The sequence below is a fragment of the Schistocerca gregaria genome, chromosome 1 (assembly GCF_023897955.1).
Source record: "Schistocerca gregaria isolate iqSchGreg1 chromosome 1, iqSchGreg1.2, whole genome shotgun sequence".
NCBI classification, from domain to species: Eukaryota; Metazoa; Arthropoda; class Insecta; order Orthoptera; family Acrididae; genus Schistocerca; species Schistocerca gregaria.
The window spans coordinates 405,057,257-405,074,310 of NC_064920.1; positions in this window are offsets into that span (position 1 = coordinate 405,057,257).

Sequence of the window (17,054 nt, forward strand, 5' to 3'; positions counted from 1 at the left end):
ACATTGTAGGCAAGTCCACAAATTCTTAGCTGTCAGCGTTAGTACTTCTGTCCCTTTGTCAAGAATGTAGAAGTTTTGCAGCAAGAATGCAGAAGTCTTGGCCAATATGTGATCATGTCTTTCATTGAATAGTTAAGTTGCAGACAGGCACAACAAAAATACTGCTAAACAAGTAAGATTTTGGCGAAAAGTCCTTCTTGTGAATTAGACCACATACAAACACACATTCACACAAACGCAACTCATACACACGGCAACCATCTCTGGCTGCCGAGACTGGAGTGAAGGCAAGAGGATATGATGGGAGAGTAAGGTGGAGGCTGGGACGGGGAGGGGCAAGGATAACAGGGCAGGTGTGCGTGATGGAAAACTGGTGGTGGGAGCATATTGGGAGGAGATGGGAAAAGGGTAGGGCAACTAGGTGCAGCCGGGAGGTTAGTTGGGGGTAGGGAGGAGGAGGAAGAGATGAAACGCAGAGAAGTAAAAAGACTGTGGGGGTGCTGGTGGAATAGAAGGCTATGTGGTGCTGGAGTGGGAACAGCAAAGGGAATAGGTGAGTGAAAGACAGTGAGTAACGACGATTTAGGCCAGGAGGGCTACAGGAATGTAGATATATTCAGGGAGAGTTCCCACCTGGCAATTCAAAAAAGCTGATTTTGGTAGGAAGGATCCAGATGGCACAGGATTTAAAGCAGTCACTGAAATGAAGAACAGTGTGTTGGACAGTGTGGGTAACCCAGCTGTTTCTCCACCATAGTTTGTTGGTGGCCATTCATGTGGTCATACAGCTTGTTGGGTGCCATGCCTATATAGAAAGCATCTCAGTGGTTGAAGCTTAACTTCTAGATAATATGACTGGTTTCACAGTTATGTTCCTAAGTTTCTCGCTAATGAAGGTGTCTCCCTGTTCAGATGTATTTTTGCTTCTGATAAGGATATATTTAGATATACCGAAACTATGGTCAAGGTTTTCAATAAATCTTTATCCTGCAACTGTTTGGGTGTTATCTCGTCCTGAGTGGTACTGAGTCGTATGGAGAATGCTCCTCTGTGGCTGGACAGTTGGACTTCGGGAGATGGCGTGTGACTGGAGAGATAGGAAATATGTTTCTGTACAGGGTTTAGAGGGCACTTACAAAACTTCCTGGCACATAGTTTTAATCTTCCAGGAAGTTTAATATCAGCACACACTCCACTGCAGAGTGAAAAATCTGATCTGGAGGCTAATTACGGTCAGTGAAATGTTTGATGTATTTTTAGAGGAACTGCTTGTCTCCACAGATGAGACAGCCACGAGCAGCCTGACTAAATGGAAGGGATGTCTTGGTATGAAATGCGTGGTAATTGTTGTGACGGTTCACCTTCTTTATTTCTTCATTTGTTGTCCTTGGTGTTGACGTATTGCGTTTTGATACAGGCTGAAAAATGGGGTGTGGAAGTACAACACTGACTACTTTAAACAACATAGCCGACAGGTGCACTGTTGCATTTCACAGTAGTTTACTTTCACTGTTCACAACCCCCCAATAATATACAGTTATATATGGATAGTGCACTATTGTTTTAACTTTCCGTAAGCCTCATTAATAGTCTGCAGGCAAACCTCCACATACTGCTACAATAGTTTACTACTGAACATTTAAACAGTAAAAACCTGACCACAAAGTTCACAGTTCTTGGAGAATAGAAAGGTACATATGGAGCAGACACTGTCATTGTTTTAACACATGGCCTAATTGTGTCCACTTATTTCACAGATGCATTGTTGTTGATCTAACCAATACAGGTTCCTCATATGAAACTTGGCCGTGGACTGACTGTCTAGAGCAAAAAAATTGGGCCCTTACATATCATCACAATAACAGGTACTGAAACTTCACATTGTTTGATGTTTAATTTACAGAAATTATAATTAGAACTTAACTCATTAAATTAACTGAATACATCGAAAAATTCCGTCTTTTTAACAGTTTCTTCTACTACAAGAGTTAGGCCAAATTTGTTTAAATCATAATGTTAACAAATATAAGTATGAAAACAATACTTTGGACAAAACTGTTAATTACTTTGGAATTAAGTAAGGGCTGGCTTTGCTAACATGCTTTTGAATAGAGAAAAATAGATTCTTTAAGAATACTATTAGGTGTTCATCCAAATGTTTATAATAAATACAGAATTTATATTTGTTTATAAGTCAACAATAGAATTTAAATTATGAAACAATTACTGATTTCACCCTATAATGAAATAATTGACTAGGAATAGCCAAATAAATAAATAAATCAATTACATACATAAAACTAAGCACAAAATTAGATCTGGTGTTATATTCTTTAAAACTGAGGGTCTATCTTTCTGTATTATGAAAATACAAATTATACTCACATATGTCAATGGAATTAAAAAATTGAATTTCAAAATGAAAAAATGATTTTTAAGGAGGCAGATGACAAAACAAGAAGGGAAGTAAAAATATACCAGCTTGCTTCATCGCATCACCCCCTCATTGGGTAGAGCAGATAGATATGGCAATTAGCTAATTGGGCAATTTAATGACTCCAAGTGGCCCCAGACAGTGGGTTAAAAATTCTACACACAAAAAAATATTACATAGAAGTAGCGGACGGGAGAGAAATAAAAAGACTGGGTGTGGCGATGAAATGACGGCTGTGTAGTGCTGGAATTGGAACAGGGAGGGGGCTGGATGAGTGAGGACATTGACTAACAAAGATTGAAACCAGGAGGGTTACGGGAAACGTAGGATGTATTGCAGGGAAAGTTCCCACCTGCGCAATTCAGAGGTGTTGGTGAGAAGGATCCATATGGCACAGGCTGTGAAGCAGTCATTGAGATGGCAGCATGTTCAGCAACAGGGTGGTCCACTTCTTTTTTGGCTACAGTTTGTCGGTGGCCTTCATGTGGACAGACAGCTTGTTGGTTGTCATGCCTACATAGAATTCAGCACAGTGGTTGCAGCTTACCTTGTAAATCACGTGACTGGTTTCACAGGTAGCCCTGCCTTTGATGGTATAGGTGAAGTTAGTAACCGGACTCGAGTAGGTGGTGGTAGGAGGATGTATGGGACAGGTCTTGCATTGAGGTCTATTACAGGGGTATGAATCAAGGGACTGGGAGCAGGGGTTGTGTAAGGATGGATGAGTATATTGTGTAGGTTCGGTGGACAGCGGAATACCACTGTAGGAGGGGTGGGCAGGATAGTGGGCATGACATTTCTCATTTCAGGGCACAATAAGAGGTAATCAAAACTCTGGCAGAGAATGTAATTCAGTTGCTCCAGTCCCGGATGATACTGAGTTAAGAGGGGAATGCTCCTCTGTGGCCAGACTGTGGGACTTTGGGAGGTGGTGGGAGACTTGAAAGATAAGGCACGGGAGATTTGTTTTTGTAAAAGGTTGGGAGGATAATTACGGTCAGTGAAGGCTTTAGTGAGACCCTCGGTATATTTTGGGAGGGACTGCTCGTCACTGCAGATGTGACGACCACAGGTGGCTAGGCTGTATGGAAGGGTATGCAATGAGTGGCAGCTGTCAAAATGGAGGTATTGCTGGTGGTTAGTAGGTTTTGATATGGACAGAGGTACTGATGTAGCCATCTCTGAGGTGGAGATCAACATCTAGGAAGGGGGCTTGTTGGATTGAGTAGGACCAGGTGAACAAATGGGGGAGAAGTTGTTGAGGTTCTGGAGGAATGTGGATAGGGTGTCCTCACCTTTGATCCAGATAGCAAAGATGTCATCAATGAATCTGAACCAGGTGAGGGGTTTAGGATTCTGGGCTTTTAGGAAGGATATCTCTAGGTGGCCCATGTATAGGTTGGCATAGGATGGTGCCATGTGGGTCCCCATAGCTGTACCCAGATTTGTTTGTAGGTAATGCCTTCAAAGGAGAAGTAATTGTGGGTGAGGATCTACATCTACATCTATGTGATTACTCTGCTATTCACAATAAAATGCCTGTTAGAGGGTTCAATGAACCACCTTCAAGCTGTCTCTCTACCATTCCACTCTCGAACGGCATGAGGGAAAAAGAAGCACTTAAATTTTTCTGCGTGAGCCCTGAATTTTCTTATTTTATCGTGATGATTGTTTCTCCCTTTGTAGATGGGTGGCAGCAGAATGTTTTCGCAATTGTAGGAGAAAACTGGTGATTGAAATTTCATGAGAAGATCCCGTCGCAATGAAAAATGCCTTTGTTTTAATGATTGCCACTCCAATTCATGTATCATGTCTCCCCTATTTCGCAAAATACAAAATGAGCTGTCCTTCTTTGTGCTTTTTCGATGTCATCCGTCAGTCCCACCTGATGCGGATCCCACACCGCATCGCAATACTCCAGAATAGGGCGGACAAGTGTGGTGTAAACAGTCACTTTAGTAGACCTGTTGCACCTTCTAAGTGTTCTGCTAATGAATCGCAGTCTTTGGTTTGCTCTACCCACAATATTATCTATGTGATTGTACCAAATTACGTTATTTGTAATTGTAATCCCTAAGTATTTAGCTGAATTTACAGCCTTCAGATTTGTGTGACTTATCGCTTAATTGAAATTTAGCTGATTTCTTTGAGTACTCATGTGAATAACATCACACTTTTCTTTATTCAGGGTCAATTGCCACTTTTCACACCATACAGATATCTTATCTAAATCATTTTGGAAGTCGTTTTGATCATCTGATGATTTTACAAGATGGTAATTGACAGCATCATCTGAAAACAATCTAAGACGGCTACTCCGATTGTCTCCTATTTCTTTAATATAGATCAGGAACAATACAGGATCTATAACACTTCCTTGGGGAACTCCGGATATTACTTCTGTTTTACTCGATGATTTTTACAGGGTGCATATGAAGGCTACAAAAAAAGAAAAATTCCCAGATTTCCCAGTTAAAAATACACTTTCTCCCAGGTGAAAACACACTTTTTCCATGTTACATGACAGTATATTTTCCCTTGGAACCGCAGCACTTATCAATCCTTAGAATGGTTATGGTTTTATACACAGGCGTAGAATTTCCCGGCACTTTAGAAAACAAAACTTTGGGAAAAAGACAAGTTTTGGAAATATCTTTGATGTGCAGCAACATGTACGCTGCTTATTTTCGTATTACAAGAGTATACATTGAAATTCCACCAAACACCCCATGTTACTTTCCGAATCATTGAAATCGAGATTGCGATGTGCTTTTGTAAGCCAGTCATAGCTCATGTCATGTGATCTCGCCAGCTGATGACAACAGATATTCAGAGCGTAGGACATGTGATGTAGTCAGCTAACAGCAACATCACTGTTAAGTAGCATGAAAACACAAACAGGGAAAGTTAATAATTTAAATTAATATACATAGTGTTGTTACAAGAAAAGCAAAGCTTTCACCTATAAAATTGGTGTCTAAGGTTAATAAGCTGCAAGAGAAACTAAGCTTTCGCATATAAAGTTGATCTTTTTTGTGCATATTACACTTTAAGATAGATCACACAAATGTGCCAGTAAAAATTTTAATAATGACATAAATGTCTGATCATCAGGGTTTGAAATTCTTCTAAATGGCTCGTCATGAAAGAGTTGATTTTTAAACGAGAGTCAAACGTTTTTTGATTTAACAAATTCATGGCACATTCTCACACATAGTTCAACTTATGTAAATGGATATTTACTTTGAAAGTAACGCTTTTCAAACCACCATTCACAATATTTTCCCGCGACTTCTTAGATATAGGTTCGTTTCAGCAGTTGCCATAGAGCACAGATAACAGGTGACACCATGCTTGGGCAGCTACCATGATGTAGGAAGCCCGTACGCATGTGTAAAACATTAAAAGATCATACATTATGTCATAAAAGAAACAAGACATCAGAGGATACTCCAAGACCATCGGAATTTCATGAACCATACTAAAATGTGCACATTTAAAGTTCATACTTAAAGTGCACATTCGTATGTCCAGATTCCCAATGAAGTAGACCTTGACCTGATATTGAGCTTTTCAGTGTGGTTTCAGGATGTAAATTTCCTTGGAGCACCAGTACAGTATTACATCATGTTTGATTCTTTATTCTGGCATAATGCCATACATGCTAGAAGTTGAAAATGTGCACTTGAAATGCAGCAAACAGTTGAAATTAGCCAGTATTGTGGAATTAAACATTTCGTTTCAAATACATTGATTGCGGACAAGGTTAATGAAAGTCAAATTTCTTTAGCAAACAAACAAAAATAACTTCATTGTTCTGGAAGGCAATTAATGCTTGACTGTCAGAAAGGTGGAAATAAAATCAAATCTGAAACTAATAACATATTTTGCCCTTCCATAATTATGTGAATGTATTTTAATTCACTTTATAGCTCCCGGCCATAGATATCCGTTTTGTTTTCATTTGACCTGAGAGTGAACATAGGAGAAACAGCAAAATCACTAAATGTAAACATGGGTTATGTAGAGACTACCCAGTCTGCACATCAGCCCCAGATGTATGGTGTTTTGCGAACCAGGTCAATATTTAAAAAAATCGAATTTTCAAAAATATGTTCCAACTTCTAGTGCGCATCTTTCTGAAAAGTCTGAAACATAAAACATATGTGTTTGAGACATGTTATTTGGTCTTAAGTGTGCCAAAGTGCAGTGCAACGCCTCTACATACAACATTTTTCCATAGCACGTCACTGTATTTCACTCTGTGGAATTTAAATGTGTATATTTTGTAATGGATGCCATCAAACCTACACAGAACAGTGGAAATTGAAATGTCCTGTGGTGCCTCTCCTGTTCTCAGTCGGCCTGTTTGATAGGCAGATCTTGCAATAAATAGCGAATGAGATTATTTGTAATCGGGAGAACAAGAACTCTTCAGAAAATTTGCACTCTTTATTGTCTATTTGCTAATAACTTGCTGTCTGACATAAAATTAGAATACATGAAAACAATAAAGACAAGAGACAAGCTTGAAAGTACACATTTCTTCCGTCCTTAGCTCCTAGCATTTTTTTCTCTCTAATCTTGCTACAGCTTTACATGGCATGCTTAGCTTTCTGTGAAAGAATCTATTACCTCATGAAAGTTTGTCAAGGATTTTGCTGCATGAAAAATCGAAATGTCATTACCTAATACTGAAAAAGCTGTTAATACAAGTAATACCCAAGACTGGTGTGGTTTCTCAATCTGATTACATCTATTTTGTCACTGTCTGTTAGGCAAAACAAAATAGACCTTTCTAATATTGCAGCAATTTTGTAGCACACACCAAATAAATGAGACTGTTTTGGCACAAATGGTCAATAATTCACTAAGTACCAACATCAAATGCCTATAAGGTCTACTTACAAGCAAAAAGCTTTATGTTAGGAAATAATTTCACATTTCATTCATACAAACCAGTTTCTCAAGCATGAGACTGAAAAGTAGTATTACGAACTTTTAATATAAATTTGGAATCGTCTTATTCTTCCATAATTTGTGTGATGTCCCCGTTACTTCTCCTTCCTCATTCTAACAAACAATCTGGTCATCAAGAATTCTGTAGCTATTCCTGCCATTGTCAAAATCTGTTCGTCAGTTAACTTCGCAAACCCTGCCAGAATCACGGGTTTAGTTATCCCATGAATATTCTCTGGTTAGGTGTTGTTACATATTAGTACAACACGTTTTCTGCATAACTTCCAGAATAGAACTTAAGCGGCTGTTAGCCGGGGACTGTACAACTGGTCCTTACTAGTGTAGTGATCTGGTCAAAAATTTTGTAAAATTTTCATTTTATTGGGTACACCGAGAAGATAATACGTAATCTTTCTCACCTGTTAGTCATTTATTTCCACTCAGCTTGTATAGCCCTGTCCCCTTTTGTCTGCAGAAAGTTTATTTCTAGATGCGGTGAGGATTCTCCTGGCAGAGGCATCACATATACTATACACGCATTCAAAAATCAACTTATGATTCATTCAGAAATCAACTTAAAATGTGTTCAAAAACCTACAGGGATGCATTTCAAAATCATATGAATAATTGATAGACCAACGTGCGTGGGTGAAACAAGTTTTTTTCCAACAAGAATATCAATATGCCCCCCCCCCCCTCCCCTTTTCCCAGTAGCATCTAGCTGCTTGCTGTGACTGCTTGCACAGCCAACAGCCACATTCCTGTACCCAGAAGTGGTAAAAATCTACTACTAAAATGCAACTCAACTACGCATGCACATGAGCCCACTCATTACTGCTAAAATGAATCTAATGTAAACAGTTGTAACTTCACGTTCATCGGAGGCAATATGTTGTTATGAAGCTTTGCATAATCTTCCTAAAGCCTTTGACACATTTTGCTGTTCGCAGACACTTGCATGAGCACTGTGTGTCGTTGTACATGGCGCATTTCCTTTGCAATTTAAGTTTTTTTTCTCTCGTTTATGTTTTATTATTGAACTATTATTCTGCAGTATGAGGATACAGTAATATGCTTTGGTAGAGTATCGGTTCTTACCAGTCAAAATTACAAAAATTTTACAGAAAACTGAAACAATGAAAAATTCCCAGAATTCTAAAAAATACCTGTTTTTTCCGGTTCTCTCCCGGATGAAAAAATTCCTGGGTTTTTCCTGGATCTCCTGGTTGTCCCAGGTTGTATACACCCTGGGAACTATGGCCTTTCTGACAGGAAATCATGAATGCAGTCGCACAACTGAGGCAATATAGCTGGTCATGGCGTCTAGGAAGTTGGTTGTTGGTTTGGAATCCATACCATCCTTAATGGCCGAAATCTGTAATTGTGTCAATCTTTTTGTTGTGCCTATCACGACTCAGTGTCTCCACTATATAGTGAGTAGCAACTTTCCTTCTCTAATATTGTTATATTCCATCTTGGATTTTCCATTGTTTGATTACTTCTAACTTAAGTCTAAGAAAAAATGTTTCACACTAAAAATGAAAGTCATTACTTCATAAATGAATACTTTACATAGTTCTCGTAACACAACAATAATTAACACTAAAATTGACTATACTACAAAAGGTGTGGACTAGAAAAAAATTTAAAATTAATTGCACATTATACTACAAAACATTACTCCAAGTCATAACTGTCTGCAACTGGTTAAACTAGAAAGATTTTTTTTCTTTCTCATTTTCAAAATAGCAAAAGCTCCAGATGTGCAGTAGCATAGATTTACTAATCATTACAATATGAAGAAAAAAAAACAGAGTCACCATTAAATACCTTAATTACTATTCAAATCAAAATTAAGAGGATGGACACTGTACCAAATCATTGCCCCATTTCTCTACTCAACTCTGACTACTACTCTTATTCAAACAGAAAATTAAATCCTCACAAAATCTTACCTAATAGTTGATCTGTCAGAAATATTCACATCAGTCTAGCACCACAGTTATTACCTAATCAGCAAACTTACTGGTCTTTGTTCCAGTATTACCACTTTAAGCCCATAATTCCTCAGAGAACAAAAAGAACTTTTCAGTTAGCCTATAGATCCAATGATGCAGCATTATATTACTTGTACCTCACTAAAATTTTTATTTTACATGGCAGACCATTGTACAATCATTGAGCACTATTTGCAGTGGAGTTTTTACAGGCTCATGGCCTTAGTGACTGGACAAGGGGTTTGTCTTCTCACCTGGTATTGCGATCAAGTATATTGAAGTTTCTGTATATGTCTTTTCAATTGCAGTGGAGTGGGAGGATCAATTACTTCAGAAAGAGGGGCCTGCAGGAATCTGTTTGTTCTGCACAATGCATTGGTCTTACAGCTCTTTTTTGAGTCAGGAAGATGGCTGAGTTAACAGTCATGCTATCCCAGAATTTAATCACATATTGTAGAATGCTGTGGAACTGGGTAAAATATGCGATTTGAACAGTGTGGGAGCTCACTTCGTGTGCTAATAAACATAGGCTGTAGCTTACTTTCTTAGGTTGTTTTTGTTTTTAGCCACAGTGCACTCTTCTACCAGGCAAAACATGTTTGCCATCATTTCTCAGTTTATTTGCTGCTATCAGAGCAATTTGAAACAAACTTCTGTGAACACATGTTCGTTTTCAGAAAAAGAATTCCAACATTACATCCAAAGAAACTCATATTTTGAGAGAGGCAAGGCATCGCAATGAGGATGTATGATAATTCTTTTCATTGAGCTGCAGGTCAGAATAACCTTTGTTCAGAAGAAAACTCATTCATCATTTTAATTTTGTGCTTGACTTAAAAAAACAGAAAGTCAGTAGGCAGTAGAGAGAGTTTCTCAGCACCTTCAGCTGTTAGCTCCACTCATATGGAAATGCAGCATAAGTTGAAAGCTGCAAGGAGAGCCTTGATATTGTTAAATTCTCATCCACTGAATTATATAATAAATCCTTCTTCCTGTCATTTATTTGGTCTTTTCTAATGACCAGGCAGTTTAACTTATATTCTTTATAAGTACGGTTGCCATATGTCCCAATATATCAGGACCATCACCAATTATGGACCTTCTTGTCCCAACATGGCCAAATTTTGCAAAATACTGTTACAAGCTAGAATCAAGTACTGAGGTAAAACCATTTGTTAGTGCAACACCAGTTAGTCTTATTTATGTCAACAACTTTATGTTGATGAGGTAGTCTCACAGATGGCATTGCATTTGCATACTCTGTATTGACGGTGCAAGCAACTTCGAGATATAGCACCACCATTTGTGAAAATACTCAACTTCTCCAGTAATACGGGGCTGGAACTATTTAAGTAACAACACGCAGAAGAAACAGGCAGTTTCCATTTGAATAGTGAGCTGATAAGATGATTCTTTCCACAGATAATATGAACAACAAGTGCAACTTAGTAATATTTGAAGTGTTTACTGTGGGTATATGGGGTGTGAAGTGTATCGTGACTGGTATTTCAATGACTTAAGTGTTATTGTCAACTGTTTAGCATCTAATAAACTTATTGCAGCTAGCAAAAATGCTTATGGGTGGAAAGAGAAAGTCACATTTTTTGGATTATTACACAAAAGAGTGGTCTTTTATCAAGAAAGGACATACAGATCAAGAAGTGTTGTGTAAGATTTGTAGCTGTTTCATCTCAGTCAATCATGGAGGTAAGGCAGATGAGAGGCATCACATTTCTATGAAGAATCATATAAATAGATTCACAGTAGCATTAACATCAAAGCCTATAGTAAAGAATATATTCACAAAAAATTGTTCATTGCTGCTGCAGAACTAACAACAGTTAGTTATCAAGCTTCATCAATCGTTCAGTTCTCTTTTCTGTACTTTAAAACTAAATGCCGTAATGAATCTTGACACCAAAATCGCCACAAAGCATTCTGCAGCCAGGATCAAAGCTACAGTAAGTGTTAAAAATATTCTTGCACTAGACTCCATATCCAAATGCATTAAACTATTGTAAGAAGTTTCATTTTATGGCATAGGCACTGACAAATCAAAACATAAGGAAAAAATTTAGTAGGAATTGGATGCCCTGCCCATATTCTTCACAATACTGTATCGAGCACTGCTGGAGTTTTTAATTAAAACACTGATATTATTGTCATGAAAATATTCAATTATTTTTCAATATACATGGTACGGATAGACAAGCTGAAAGAGTTCTACTTATATGTTGATATCGATGATCAGAATCTCACTCAAAAATAAGATGGCTGTCATTAACTCCTGCAATTGAGAAAATTATTAAGCTTTGGATTTCATTAAAACAATTTTTTGATGCTGAAGACAGGTCTCCTAAAATAATTACAGATTTTTTCTGTAGTCTGATCGGTGAAATTTACTTCATGTTTCTGCAGTCAAATTTGACTCTGTTTGAAAATAATTTAAAAAGATTGGAGAAGAAAAATATCTCGAAAACAAAAATAAGTAATATAATAAATGACACTCAAAGATGCATGAATGAAAGGAAGACCGCCAATTTTATAGGCATGCAAACCATAACACCCATACCTGCAATACAAAATGGTTTCTGATTTGACAGGTTTCTTCTTTCTCTAAATAATAAGACAGTACTGTTCAGTGATGCCACCCTCTGAAGCTCAAAAGTCCAAACTGAATTATCAAATATCAAAATGTCATATGATGCCTAGGGGGGAAAAATGTGTGTGTGTGTACAAGAAAGAGAGAGAGAGAGAGAGAGAGAGAGAGAGAGAGAGAGAGAGAGAGAGAGAGAGAGTAGCCATAACAAATGATATAACGGCCTACACTTTCACATGCGCAACAATAAACTAGTAGTAGAGTTTAGGGTACTCAACTACAATATTTACTAGCACCTTTGCAATTCTACATGATACAATGTAAACTCTGGACTTACATTATTGAAGTGCTCGCTTCTCCTTTCAGTAGGTACAGCTTTCTTTTTGTAGAAATATTACTCCATACAGTTCCCTCTATTAGTCCCCATTGGAAACTTGAACTTTCACTCAGTAAAAGTTTTTCTTATTATTTGTCCCACTTCATAAATTCAGTAGTCTATTCAATTTGGTTGAAATGAAAGTCTCACAACACATATGGAATGTAAATTCTCAGTACCAATTATGTACTGTTTTCCGGTTTTTATACAGGGTTGTCAAAAGTTTCCCCAAGTGAAATTCCCTGATTTCCAGACATGTTTTAGTATTTTTCCCTGACAAATTTTGAGACTGGTTAATTAATTGAGATGGTTCATGGGACCTAACAGCAAGATCATCAGTTCTGTGATTTCAAAGTTACTCACAGAAGAAAGAGGGTCAGCTAAAAGTGGATGGATCCAGTCAGAGGAGTCAAACTATAAAACAAGGAAGCTGAAACACACACAGTAAAAGGCATAAAAGGTTAGACCAAACCTAAAAACGGGGAAAAAGTGAAATTTCCATGGGGGAGTGCTCACAGGGTCCCAGACTGAGAAAATGTAAAGAGTGGCCCCAACCGCAACCACCCTGCCTCTGCTCCAGTAGTAAAGAAAAACCTTATATCTGGAAATAACCAGTTAAAAGAGGGAACTGAGGACCAGTTCACCATCTGGTGAATTGTCTGTTAATATTAAAATTAAGAAAGACTCTACTTAGCATGAAGGGGACATTCTACCAATATGTGAGATATTATCAGTCTGGTTCCACAACCATATTGTGGCGGTGGTTTATAACACAGGAGGACACAAGGGGTGAGCGGCATAAAGCAGTGGACCCCTCTGAGGGGAGCAGAAGGAAGAGCACCAAAGTACAGAAATCTCCTTGATTGTGCGGAGTTTATTACTGAGAGCAGTAGCGCACCAGATGTTGTATTTGTAGAGGGGGAAATTCTTGCTTTCTGAGGAGACTGCCAACGGGACTAGTGCAAAAGGCACCAATAGCCAGAGGCATCACACAATGGTGAACAGGATCAAGTATTTTCAAATGGGAAGGAGCCACTGAACCATAAATCTGACTTCCATGATCAAATCTGGACAATACCAAAGCACTATCAAGATTGAGAAGAGTAGCTTGGTTACAAGCCCATTGATGGCTATCAGGAAGAGTGTGACATTTAATACAGAACCCTGTTGGACACCATTATCCTGAATCTGTGAGGTGCTAAGTGAAGTACCAACTGGATGCAGAAGAGCTGTAGGGATAAAAAATCATGAATAAATAACAGAAGGGGGCTGCTAAAGACCCTGTCATAAAGAGTAACTAAAATGCGATGGCGCCAAGCAATGTTGTATGCCTTATGTAGGTTAAAGAAGACAGTAACAAGGTACTGACAGTTAATAAAAGCCAGTTGTATAACAGTTTTGACTATGAGCAAATGGTCAGTTGGAGATCGTCCTTCCCAGAAGTCACACTGATACAGGAACAAAAGGCCTGAGATTTGAGTACCCAACATAAGCGGAAGCTAACCATCCTCTCAATCAGTTTACAAAGTACATTCGTCAGGCTAATTGGGTAGTATCTGTTGAGAGAAGTTGGGTTCTTCCCAGGCTTAAGGATGGGGATAACTATACTGTCTCGCTACTGTGAGGGAAAGGCACCCATGAGCCAAATGTGGTTGCAGATCCTTATTTGATATTGCCTCTGTGTAATATCCAAATGTTGGATCATCAGGCTGTGGATGGAATCTGGGCCTGGGGCCACATCATGTGAAGTGATAAGAGCCTGCAAGAATTCTCACTCAGTGAAGAATTCATTGTAGGGTTCAGCTTGGTCAGGGTTGAAGCAGAAGGGAGGTCTGTTTAACTCTGTGTTTCTGCCAGTGAAAAGTGGCAGGATAGGAAGAGGACACTGATGCTGTCGCAAAGTGTCTCACGAGGTGTTCTGCAAGGACCATTATCGATCAGTAGACAGAGCACCTTGGAGGATAAGCCCCTGGATAGATGACTGTCACTGGTGGCTGAGGAGGCTACAGAGCTTGGACCAAATCTATGATGAAGAGCTGCAAGTCCCCAGGGAGGAAAAGTAGCACTCCCAGTATTCCTTTTTGCTCCACTTAATGAGGTAACAACCCTTAGCATGGAGACCCTTAAAGCAAGGAGGTTTGTCGGTGAAGGGTGTCATTTAAATCATTGCAATGCCCATTGGTGGTCCTGGACAGTGACTGCTACATCCTTGGTCCATAATAGTACTGGAAGGGGGGGGGGGGACCTGTGGATAGGGGGGACAGCAGTACCAGCAGCATAGCAGCATGAACAATAGTGGCAGAAATACCCTGCATGACCGCATCAAAGTAGTTCGAGAGAGGTGTCGAAGTGCACAGCAGACATATATAAAGGCCAATTGGCCCTGCAGAATGCTCAACATGTGGGCCTGTCTGTCTGGTGGTGGCAGTGGAATCACAGAAGCACTGGAAAGTGGTCACTGTCACAAATATCATCACAGAGTGACCAACGTAAGCAACGTAAGCTATGAGAGCAGGGTAGGAGATTGTGTGATCGAGGGCAGTAAAGGTTCCATGAGTGGCACTGAAGTGGGTAGGGGAACTGTCATTGAGGAGACACAAATCAAAGTCTGTAGTAAGTTGGTCAAGCAGAAAACCATACCCGATGACATGGCACATCCCCACAGGTGTTGGGGGGGGGGGGGGGGTTGCAATGAAGTTCCCAAGGAGGATATACTGGGACAGGAGTTGCTGTATCAAGGCAGACAGCTCAACATAAGGTAGTGGCCTGCCTGAAAGGAAGTACACATTGCAAATGGTGATTGCCACAGTCGTCTGCACTCTAACTTGTATTGCTTCCAGCTTGGTATGAAGGGGGATCCAGTCACTAATGACTTCAACGTGAACCAAAGTGCAGACCCCTCCAGAAGCTATTTCTGGGCCAGCACAGTTCCAAAAGAATGTTCAATAACACGAATCTTTAGAGAGTGGTCATCATGAAAGCGAGTTTCTTGAAGAGCACGACAGAACAAAGAGCAGTAGGAAACAAGGCGTTGTATTTCCAGGAGGTAGCAATAATATCTATTGCAATTCCACTGTATTATCGTGTGATGAGAGTCCAGGTGAGACATAAGGCCAAGGGATTTCAAGTCATTTGGTTGGTGATTTTCACCAATGAGGATGGGATGATATCCATACAAGTATGAGGTGGAGGGGCGAAGCTCTCCACGTAGCCAGGGATGCCTCATACTTTGACTTGTGCTGGTTCTTCTTCTCCCTCAGAGGGAGATAGGAGGGATATCAGTAAGGGAGTAATTGGTAGGGATGTCAGAATTAGACAGAGTGAGTGGCTTTGGGGTCCTCAGAGTGCGGGTCTCTCCTCTGGCCCAAGGGTGCAAGCTTAGTGTCCTGAGAATGCTGGCAAGTGATGTTCCTAGATGGAGCTCCATCCCTAGCAGTAGCCAGAGCAGAGGACGTTTTCCCTGGTTAAGGAGGAGGAGGAGTTCCTGGAGGGGAAGGGACGGGAGCCGCCAAGGGTGAGGAAATGGAAGGGGGGCAGGATGGTGGTAAGGGGGAGGGGTGAGGAGGGTAAGGCGTAACTGAGGGATAGGCAGATGAGAGATTTACAGGGTGAAGTCTGTCAAATTTCTTCTGGGCTTCAAAATACCTGAGACAGTGTAGGGTCTTTATTTCCTGAATTCTTTTTTTCTTAATGAACACTGGACACCGCAGCGAGTTGGGAGAATGGAGACCAGAGCGGTTTACACAGTTAGGTGGTGGGGTGCAAGAGCTCCCCACATGAAGAGGGTGGCCGTAGTCACCACAGATAGGAGTGGCATCGCATTGCGAGGACTTGTGGCCTAACTTGAGGCAGTGGAAGCAACGCATGGGAGGTGGAATGTACAGTTGCACATTGTATCTGTACACCATTACCTTGACCATCTCGAGCAGGGTATCCGCCTCAAATGTCACTATGAAAGTGCCAATGAGCACCATGTTGTTCCAGATTAACCACAAGTCCATCAAACTCAAAGAAAAGGTCTCAATGGAAAATTATATCCTATGTCATACTGAGCAACTTGCGAGGAGCAATAGCCAAAGGTTGCAGGCACAGAGGGAGGCTGGCTGACTAGAAGAAGTTATATAAACTACTTTCAAAGTGCCAAAATGTACCAGAATATGTAAAATGTCTAAAAAATGCCTTACTGTACAATCTTCTCGCAGTGATAAAGTCGTAATTCCTGAAATCCATTGCCTGTGGCCTCTGGCCTGCTGAGGAGCATCACAGTTCTGAGTCCAAGGATAAACCACGAAAATCTGCAGCATTGGACCACACACAAACAGATGTGGCCTGCAGGCAGATTGGTGAGACTAGATCTGACGGGCAGGGCCTGCACATTAGTGAGAAATGATGGGCTTCAGATTAGCAGGCCCAATCTGTTAGAGATACCCACCGAAATGGCCTGTGGTTTTGGCCCATCATGGAAATCTGCTGGTGTGGCCAGCTGTTTACATGTCACAGACACCATGTTGGTGAAAAGAGACCACAGTGATCAATCCATGCAACAGATAACTTGTGTGAATACTCAGAAAATCAATACTAATGACGATATGTAGCAACTCACCATACAGATGATCACTTAGACAGGCACATAGAAAAGACAATCACACTCTCACGACTAAATTTTTGGCCATAGCCTTTGTCAGAACA